The sequence below is a fragment of the Lonchura striata genome, chromosome 3, assembly GCF_050655825.1.
Source record: "Lonchura striata isolate lonStrDom1 chromosome 3, ASM5065582v1, whole genome shotgun sequence".
Taxonomy (NCBI): domain Eukaryota; kingdom Metazoa; phylum Chordata; class Aves; order Passeriformes; family Estrildidae; genus Lonchura; species Lonchura striata.
The window spans coordinates 5,147,315-5,158,736 of record NC_140705.1 but is presented as its reverse complement, the minus strand read 5'-3'; positions in this window follow the sequence as shown (position 1 = coordinate 5,158,736).

Below are 11,422 nucleotides of genomic sequence, written 5' to 3'. Positions count from 1 at the left end.
AAAACATTTAACAGGATAAAATAAAATTTACCTTAGAAACTTGTTTTATGCATGGATTTTTCCAAGGCTTTTTGCAAGGACCTTGCTTTTATTATATGAGCACCTAAAAGCATATGAGCCTTGTGTGCATGTGCAATACATATTGAAGAAAAATATTTTCAGACAAATAGTCTTGAAAACTCAAGGAATTCTGGAATTCTTCAGACCACTCAGAAAGCAAGTTGGTTTTATTGAGTCCAAAGCAAGGCTTTTTTTTTTTTTTTTCCCAACTCTTGACATTTTGTTCAGTGGCTAACAGTAGTTTCAGTCCTTAATTTCTGCAGTTCCTCTCCTTTCTTTCTTCTCCAGATTTTCTGCATTTATTATCATCATCAATGCTATTTATTCTTCTGATGAAAAGGATCAATGATGATTTATAACCTCTACCTTCTTGAACTCTTTCAGCTCCACAGCATGTAGTATAGCCAGACTAAATCCTGCTTAATTTTGAGTTATATCTTAGATTTTTTTTTTTTTCAGGAACACTTCCTTTTCCTAAGAAGAAATAGAGGTGCTCACACTGGAGGAGGTAGACATTTGCACTAAGAAAGCTGCATCCTTTGAGGAGGGATTGAATTTACAACTGGACAAGGAAAGCAGGTGGGATAATGAGACTGGATCTTCTTTGCAGAGGCTTCAGTGTAAGCAGCCTTAAATGTGGCCTGGTTAGAAAGGGAAAATATGAGAAAAAGAAAATGCCTGATGGAAAATACTGGCAGAGATATTCCCAGCCAGCCTGGCAGCTGTGAGCCTGGGAACTAAACTCTCATAATGCAAATATCCCTGACAACTACATCTGGCCTCCTTAAAGTACAGCTGGGGTTCCCAGAAGCCAGAGACATCCTGAGATACCATTGATAAGCACAAGAAACTGTAACAGCCATTTATCAGCTGAAAAAGTGGAAACAGTCTGGGGACATGATCATGGTCTGAAAGAACCAAAATTATCATCATCTATTGGCTGGTTCAGGTGAAAAATTGAAATAAAAAACATCCATTGGCTGCTTGAAGTGGTGATGTCCTGTGCCTCCTTATGTCTTTATGATATAAAAAGGATCTAATTTTTATTCAAATTGGAGCCTCTGTTTCTGAGAACTTTTTGTTCTGTATCCCTTCCCTTCCCTTCCCTTCCCTTCCCTTCCCTTCCCTTCCCTCCCCTCCCCTCCCCTCCCCGGGAGAGATGTTTGCCAACAATACTTGAAATTTTCCATATCTGCTACAAGTGTTTCTTGTGGCCACATGTTGGACCTCCTCAAAAGGCCTCTAAGGAAGTCTTAGCTGTCTAAGGGGTATCTCAAATCTGAATTTTATACCTGTGTAAGGTAGAAGAGATCCAGCAACTGCCTAGATGAGCACAGGTGGCAGATTCATCTCTGAAAAGGGAAAAAAAAATTGAATTCCCTGAAGTGCTGTAAGTTGCATCACCTGGAAAGCTTCCATAAAACTCTCTGACAAAGTAATACAATTAATGCACCAGAGTGTGATTTTATTGAATGATTAATAAAAAAAACATATACAAATGCAGGAAGGGATTACCTAAATCTTGGCAATAATTTTTGACTGTGGATGTTCATTCTGAAATGCTCCAGTGAAATGTTACAGTTGGCTTTTTGGGCAGCCAGGGGAGTGGTGGAAATCTCCTGTTCTTCCTTCAGGATGAACAGGGACATGAAGAGAAAATGACAATATTTGGACCTCAACCATATCAAATGAGTCTTCAGATTTTTCATATTCTTATATTTTTTAATATAGTCTTATCTCTGATGTAAATTAATATCAAATTCTATTCCTAAATTGATAGATATGGCTTTTCCAATACAGTGTATGATAACATATAGTTTACCCCATAGCCAGGGCAAATGTTTGCTATTGCTTAATGCTCCATTCTTAGAGATGATACTAGACATGGATATTTATAAGCCATAAAACCTCTGTCAATATTCCAGAAAAGTACTGACTACTTACAGTATTATTCCAGTGATATTGGCTACTGAAACCATTAATTTCTTTTAGTTGGCACTGAATGCACCAAATGATGATAATACAATATGTGACCTCTCCAATGCTTATAAATATTATAGATGCTTTTGCAAAAGTTTCAGCACTGTGTCAAAATATTTACTTACTTATTCTGGAATTGAGCTTATAATGAGCTAAAGGATCCTGCCTCATTCATCCAAAATAATTAAAGAGATAATTGAGTGAAAGCAAAATCTCCCAGCCACCTGCATGAGGAGCATTTGTTGAAATTGCCTTTTTTCTGTAACCAATTATCATGTTGGTTACTGACTGTATCACATTGAACTTCATTAAGCAACAGCTCCTGGATCCTGTAAAACTGAACATGCTTAATTATAATCCAAGTCTACTATGCTTATTATTGCAAATGCATCTTAACTATAAAAATTAGATTTATCAATTGCAGCTTTAATGCTGAATGGAGCAATAGCACAAAGAGATTTTTGTAGCTTGTGTTTGGCTTCACAAGCTTGGAGCTTGTGTGGTTGGGCAGGGAAACACAATATTGACAAGTGAAGGGTGTTTTTGTCACCTTTATACTATCTCTCAAAACTGAGGGTGATATTGCTAGCTGACAACTTTGTCTTGAAGCACTTTCACTAATAAACAACAATTTTGGGAGCAGTGGAACTGAAGATGTGATTTAGCTGGCAGATAAAGACACCAGTACATCATTTTAGAATAGTATAATAGAGTAGTTTGGGTTGGAAGAAACCTTTAAAGGTCATCTAGACCACCACTTGTGCCATGGACACCTTCCACTGTCCCAGGTGGCTCCAGGCCCCATCCAACCTGGCCTTGAACCCTTCCAGGGAAGGGGCAGCCACAACTTCTCTGGGCACCCTGTGCCAACTTTACCAATTCTGCAATTCTGTGATTTATCTGTGTAAATATTGCAGACTTCATAAGAAATATTGACATCATCACAAATGAAAATAAAAGGAGTGGGATAAAATCACTTGAACTGGGTCAGGACACAGCAACAGAGCTCACGACAGAAGTATTATGGCATTCCTGTGAACACAGATGCCTGTATCATAGCTGCTTGATTTCTCTTAGAAGTAAATGGGAAAAAGGGACCGTGACTTGACTCTTACTGGAATATTTAGTATTTCCTGAAGGCTGAAATCTAGAAATACCAGTTTCTTCTTTTAGCCACAATAGGAACATTAGTAGGCTTCCAAAGGGATTTTCACTTTCTTGTTTTCCAGAACTGCAGAAGCTGCACCTTCAGGGTTTACTTCAATGGGAGACTGTTCAAGCAAATTACTTGAACAGTAGAATCTAATAGAGAGCAATTATTCCCTTGTGCTTCCCTCTGAATCATGTTGCAAAAGGACAGAAGTTTAAAGAACTAGTTATTCTTTTTTCTATAAGAGAAATTTCATTGAACATCAGCCTGCTAATTATAAATCATAGTCACCAGTATGTCTGTGTGTATATAAATGTGTGTGTATATATATATATACTCAAGTATACATACATGGAGTTTACAGTTTCCTCTTTACTAACATATTAAAGGGTAGTTTTTGTCCTTTTAGTCTCAAATCTTTTAGTTCAAACATTACTTTTTCTTATAAATGTACCCACAAAAGTTTACAACCTATCCTCCCCACAAAAAAATGAAAAAAAAACCTCTCAAACCCCTCAAACCACATTTTCAAGATCATTTTTGGTAGAGACTTTCTTTCCTTCCAGATTCACCATCATTCTTCATTGCCTTAATGTGGAGAATAGTTCCTTCCCAAACCTGTTTTATTTCTTTTTTATTTGGGCTGCAATCACTGCAATGACACACGTAGCAAGAGGCCACTCACCCTCATGGCAAAAAACTTACCTGATGTGGGAAATTTCTGGATGAACAAGCATCATAATTTAGACTCTTGATTTTTTTTTTTGTTTGTTTGATTGTTTTTGGGTTTTTTTGTTTTGTTTTGTTTTTGGGGTTTTTTTTGTTTGTTTTTTTTTTTTTTAATTCTGCTGCTGGGAAGAAAGAAAAAAAAACATTAAAACCCCCACTAAATTGACTACCAGTGCCACTCCTTATAAAAAAACTCAAGTAAACACAATTTAAAAGGAGATACCATCACCTCTGTCAGCAATGTGGTGCTCCTAGGACATAGGAACAAGTGTGAGGTAGGAGCAGTGACTAAATCACTGAGGTGGAAAAGGAACATCAGATATCCTGGCTGAGGTCTTGCTTGTTTGGATGAATGTTCTATGGAGGCATTGACACAAAGAATAATAATATAGTCATATAATCCAATGTTCTACTCATTGTGAATTGAGCAGGAATTTTCTCAATGAGAAAAGTTAGTCTCTGACCCAAATCTTGGAGTTCTTGTCTCTAATAAGGCTTTAAAAAAACTTTAGGAATGAGATATTTCTGTTTAAAAAGTGATTTTTTTAGTAAGACATTATTAATCTTTTCCTGTTTCTATATATACAGAAATATTATCCACTTATTTTATAGCTGAAGATCCTCAAGATATTAAGACTTTCTTTTATGTAGAAAAAGAGATATGGCTGATATCAAGGTTTGATAACCAGAACAGTAATGTTAGGGGGCAGACTAGATGACTTTTAAAGGTTCTTTTTCTACCCAAGCCATCCTATTATTCTAAGTTCAAAACAAACAGCTTTTATTACCTGGATAAGTGTGTTCAAACCTACAAAGAAATTATAAAAATGCTAAGACTCTTGTTATCCTGGTAATTAAATTTATCTCACCTCAGTGTTGATCATGATTTTAACTTTGGCCAGTCAATGATTTTGAGACAGGAAAACTTAAATTGTGTCTATTTTTAAGTATCAACTTGATTTCTAAAAATTCAGTGTAAGAAAAACAGAGCCTCTTCTTGCTTAATCACACAAGAAAACTGCTTGGATAAACCTCTCCAGCTGCAGATTTATATGATTTTTTTTATAAAAGTGGTGAAGTGGTGGGGTCACCATTCCTGGGAGTGTTCAGAAAATGAGCAGATGTGATATGGTTCATGGTGATACTCAGTCAAAGGTTGGACTTCATGATCTTGGAAGTTTTTTCCCAGCCTTAATGATTCTGTGATTCTCTTCTGTAATTAGAACTAGGAGGTGTTTTAAGGGATTAGTCCATTATAAAGTTTTGCTCCAGAGATAACAAAATCTCATTTATGTTTTAAACAAAGCCAGTGGGTGTTGGCACACACTTTGTTTAACTGATAAAGTATTTGGCATATATAAATTGGAACTTACAAAGAATCACTGGTTATATTTTAAAAATTCTGTTTTCCAACTCCTCTCGCTAATCCTAAAGTAATTTCAGAGCTGTAGATGCCTCTGTTTTGTAACAATAAAATTCCCCAGAGGCTGGTACACCATAAAACAAACAAGCAGATAAATATCCATTTCATAGAATCACAGAAGAGTTAGTGCTGGAATTCATGTCTGGGTTCAGGTTTGACTCACAAACATGCCATTCCATTGCCCTGTCTTTTAAGGAAGCAGACCTCGTAATCATGCTCTGAACGTGCTTTTTGTGTAACACAGAGACTGTACTCCACAGGGAATCCTGGGTGCTATTTTAATGAAAAAAAGTGTAATTAATGTAATAAATGTCAGCAACAGAAGCTCCTGGATTCCGCTGGCAATGTTCCACTTCCTCATGGCACCTCAGTGACTAAAATACATTGAAAAAAAATGTGTAGGGAAAGGGCTGTGTTTCTTTTCCTCCTGAATGAAAGGTCAAATATTTGGTGTTTTCAACCCCAGCACAAACAACTTCTGCTTTTGACTCCTGATCTATTTTCATCCTGGTGTCCCTGCAGAAACTTGTCCCTTTGTTTCTTGCTCAGTGCCCAACTCAAGTGAAAGGGATTCAGTATTGCAGTGAGGATGAATAAAATAACATTAGCAAGGTGCTCAGCAGAGTGAGTAGATATTAGGAAAGAGAGGAAATATGGATCATTGACCAGGGCTTTCCATTTAATTGTAAAGTTTGGTTAATCTGTAACGACCTTATCCTTTCTGGAAGAGCTGCTTTATTCTAATGTCATTTTACTTCCATGTAGCCATATTATACTCTGTGCCTATATCACTCTATATAGCAGTAAAATATTGTGTCTACATAAATATAGATATTTATACAGAGAAACAGGGAGAGCAAGAGAGAGGATGTTTTTGACAACTACTAGAATTTACTCAAATATTCCTCCGGTACAATGAAGTCTGGATGAATGGTTCTTCATGTTAAATCCTTCTAGAAAACCTGAGCCTCTAAAAAAAAAAAGTAAGCAATACGTTTTATTGTACTAAAATCAGAATATTAGCCGTTCAATCATGATTAAATTTAAGAAAAAATAGTGAAAGTCCTCCTATCCTATGACTTTAGTGATATTTTTTTCCATCCTCCCATTTTCCTCTCATTTTAACATATCTATGCTATAGCTAAATTTCAACTCATTGTTTTGAGCCTATTTCTAAGCATATATCTCTAGTATAGAGGCTGAGAATTCAACATCTGTAGAATTACTTAAAGCAGGATCCATTTCCTCTACTTTAGACATGGGTTGTAAAGCCCTTTTAAATTCTTCATATTCTTCTTTTTACAGTCATGGAGAGAGAACTCCTGGTTGCAATTAATCTCATCCTAACTGGATGGTTAATAAAATTTATGTACATCAATTTAAATTTTCTCTCAGTTTTAGTTCAGTCAGTGTTCAGAAAAGAGCTCCTGTAGACTGGCAGCAGTATTACTGTAAAAAAACTATTTCCTGGAGCACATCTGATTTTGTTTCCTGTATTTCTCTGTCCAGCTAAAGAAAATACATCTGGAAGACTCAAAAAAAAGGGAATGAGGCAACTCTGATTTTACCAACCATATTTTCTTCCAAACTGAGACCAGTCCCTTTTTTCAATGAATCCACATGCCTTCATCTGGGTTTTATCATAAAGAGGAAAGTCAAACAGGTGCAGAAACCACTGCAATTTAATTATTTTACTACACAATACTTAATTAGAAAGGTAAGACAAGTCTTGGAGCAGTATCAGTCTCTGCCACATAGGCTGTACGATGCACCCCACTGTGCGTACACACATCCAAATACAGATGTTCAGGAGCACTTGTACTCACTTGAAATACTGTGTTTGTAACTGTTAGTGATTTCTCCAAGGCTGTTGTGGCATCTTAAATCTTTTTCCTACGCCTTATACGCAGTTGATTTGACATGTCTTAGGCAAAAAATTCGCATTTTGCGGCTGTGACAGAAGTGTGAAGGTTTTTATGGAGATCGATGTAATGATGGGGGACAAGAAGGATCAGTGGGGTTCTGAATGAAGATGTGGATTTTCAGGAAGTTTCAGGGATGTGAAGGGGGGCTTGGAGGTGAGACCAAGAAGTTATGATGAAGATTTGAAGAGCAGTGAATGATTTCAGGAAGATATTCCATGGTCAAAGCTGCGTTTCCCACTTCCTGTCCTTTCCTTAACTTCCCCCTGACAGCTGATCACACTGAAGTTGCAGGGCACCACAGAACACTCAGGTGACTGACAGTCTCTTTGACTCCAAAAAGCACCTTCTATCTCTAACATTCCTTTATAGGAATGTAGAATCATAGTATGATTTAGACTGGAAGGGACCTTAAAGATCATCAAGTGACAACCCCTGTGCCATGGGCAGGGACATCTTCCCCTATCCCAGGTTGCTCCAAGCCCCACCCAACCTGGCCTTGAACACTTTCAGGGATGGGGCAGCCACAGCTTCTCTGGGCAACCTGTGCCTGGGCTTCAAGACTCTAATTTTCAAATATATCTTTTTCATATTTCATCTAACACTTTCCTCCTTCAGTTTAAAACAATTGCTCCTTGTCCACTTCTCCCGTTTCTGGCACTAGAAGCCCTCATGAAAAGACTCTCTTTGCCTTATAGGAAAAGGACCTCTGGACCCTCTGCAACAGGTCCATGCCTTTGCTATACCAGGGAACCCAGATCTGGGTGCAGTGCTCCAGGTGTGGCTCTCAGAAGAGTGGAGTAGTGGGGGAGCAGCCCCTTCCTTGACCCTCTGGCCACACTTCTTGTGGTGTAGCCCAGAAGGCAATTGCCCAGGATTGACACCCTGGGAGTCTTGATTTTCCATCACTCCAGAGAAGACTGGGAAAGGATCTGCCTGGTCCTGCCTTAGGACAGTGGAATGGGGAGAAGGGATGCAGGCAAAGCCTGGAACAGCCCTGGGAAACTGGGCTCAGGGCAGGAGAAGGCACGTCAAAGACAATGGCACTGCTGAGAGGGACACAGAAATGTCTCTAGACACTTGTTCTACTGTAAGGCAGCAGAAAGAGAAAGAGACATTTGTCTTGGAGTTCAAAATCTGGATTTTTTTCCTACATAATCTCAACCTCCAAACAGTTCAGGAGGCTGAAAGCCTACTTAGACCTGATGAACTCCAGAATCTAGTGCAGTTTGTCTGTTATTCACTAGGATTTGATAAATTGCATAATAAGAAAAGAATAACTCCCAAAAGTTTCATTGCATTCAGAGCCACAGTCTGGAAATGGCAGCAAACATAGCTCAGGTTCCTGGTGCAATAGGTGATCTCAGCCCCACCACTGTCCTCTGACGTAAATCTTGACAAAAATAAAAATTTGGTCAAAGGGGAAAGATGGTTGTGTTAAGCTTTTCCCATTGTGCCTTCAGCTGAAAGATGTAGAAAACTTACACTGAATAACAAGAGACAAGGGAAACATTCTACAGGAGATCAGTCCTGTAACTCAGAGAAAGTTAAAAACAAACAAAAAACCACCCCCACCCCCCAAAAAAAAAAAAAACAAAAAAAAAACCACAACCAAAACCAAACACCAAACAAACAAAACAACAACAACAACAAAACCAACAAAAATCAGCATCTGGAATTATTTAATGTCTGACTCTTTTAAATGGAGGAGGCCAAGTTCCAGGGCCCAGTATGTCACATACCAAAGCATTCATGTATCCAGCTTCACATCATGGGATCAGAACATGGATATCTAGCCAGATGCCTGGACTATTTGGCAGTGGTAGTTTCATCAGCTTCCACTGGTTCATTTGCTCTCAGCAGAGCCAGACTAACCAGCAGTGTTCACCCAGCACAAATCCATGGCGGATTAGGTGATGTGTTCTTCCAGCACTGCTCAGGAGCCACAGAATGACAGATTAGCCACTTCCATAGCCACTGGAAAGCAGGACACAGGTTTTCAACACTTAAAACATCATGTAGAAAGTTGTGGAAGCAGAATTAAACTGAACAGCTTAAATAACAGACACACCCAAACAAAGGGAGAAGATCCAGTGTGGAATCACAAAATCACAGAATGTGTAAGGTTGGAAGAGACCACTGGTGGGTTTATCTGATCCAACCTCCCTGCTCAAGCAGGGTCATTCCAGAGCACAATGCCCTACTCATTATTGTCCACTTCACAGTAATGGATTCCCTTTCTTATTTGAATCACATTTTGATTCAAATTCTGCCAAAGGCATCAATGAAGCTTTCTGTATCCAAGGCCAAGGCCTCTCATACACAGACACCCTGCATGAAGGCCTTGTAATTACATGAGGCATTTAAATACTCTTAAGTAATTTTTAGGACAACAAAATTAATGCCCAAGAAAGCTCTGAGATTAACTTATTCTTAGTTATCCATTCCTCAAGGAATGCTGGGCTAAATGCAGTGGTGTGGAATAAGAAAATCTGTATTCAAAGACTACACATGTGTTGTTTGATGCCACACCATTGTGCTTAATCCTCTGTTCAGTAAATCATGCTGCAAAAATAAATTGGCATAAAATAAAATATATTCTGAAAAGAAGTAGGAAGTTCCTCCTGACTGACAGCGGCTTGCAATGCCAGGGCTTGTTCTATATTCATACTTACAAAATGCAGATTATATTTCTCTCATGCTGGCAAGCCAATTTATAAGCTTCACTGCTTTTGGCATTCACTAAATTTTTGTCATACCTCCCTAATATGCCTTAAGGGTACTTGTTGATACCAAGAATTGAAACAAAGCTTATGCTTTTGGTTGCCAAGTCACTTCAGCCAGATGGAAACATAAATCTGGAGCCAGAAAATATTATTACTGTTATTTGAATTTGGAATGTAAATGGTGGCTTTGTCTTTACCATGTAAATGTTTCTTCTGTTGTAGAAAAGTCTAACATGAGAAAATATCTATCTCCTTCAGGCTTCCTTTGTTGCTGTCCTAGCAAGCTGGCTTGAATATGTTGTGAGGTCTATAACCCAGTTATAAAACAAATAAATAATAAATGAATTTTCCATGTCCCTTTATGGAATTTATTTTCTCTTCAGCTGAAGAAGGAATAACAATGAATAAAGGGTCCATGACAAAGCCAGACAAATCACAGCAGAGTACTGCACATGTATTTAACACAGAAGGATGAACATCCCTAATATTTCATCTTGATGCCTTTAAATCAGGCTGTCTTTACAGAATATCTATTCTCATGCAGCTTCAGGGGGGTTTAGGATGATACAGTGGTATATTGATATTGAGATATTATTGCTGTGCTGCACAAAATATGTCAGAAATTGTAACCATCCCTTTATAAATCTATAAAATTCCAAAGTCAACAGTAAAGGTCTTCATTTGGGATTGTGCTCAGGACAGCTGTAAAATAGCAGTACTTTCTGATTGTTTGTGACCTTCTTATATAAATGTTATTTTTCTCCATATTTTATCTTGGAAGGTTTTATGAAAGGAGAAAAGTGATGTGAAATGGAGAGCAATGTATCACTGCAACAAATGAACTGCTTCAATAAAAGGAGTTGTTTCCTCTATTTGAAATAAAAATGACACTGATGACACTGGCATACTGTTCTGAACATCAAGAGCTTTTTTTTTTTTTTTTCTGTATTTACTCCTGAGACAGGAAATGAAAATTATCTTCAAAATACAGTAACTTAATAAGCCAATATGTGCCATTTGAATGGCAAAGTCACAGAAACTGAGATTGTTTTGGGTTGGAAGGAACATTAAGGATCACCTATTTCCTAACTCCCTGCCATGGGCAGGGATACCTTTCACTAGGCCAGGATGCTCCAAGCCCCATCCAACCTGGCCTTGAACACTTCCAGGCATGGGGCAGACCCAGTTTGCAGTGCAATGCTGTGTATTATTTAACAGAATCTACCTGGGTGTAACAGAGCTAATCTGATATTAGTGTCAGCTGAGAGAGCCTTCAGGCAGCTGCTCTTACATCAGGGCAGTCAGTGCAGCCCCATCCTGGTGCAGCAGATGCTCCTTATTCCCTCCAGCAGATATTAATCAGATTAAGTTGACAGTTCCAGCCATTCTGACTACAGTATCTGCTTCCCCTGTTTTACAGCAAGCAGCGGTG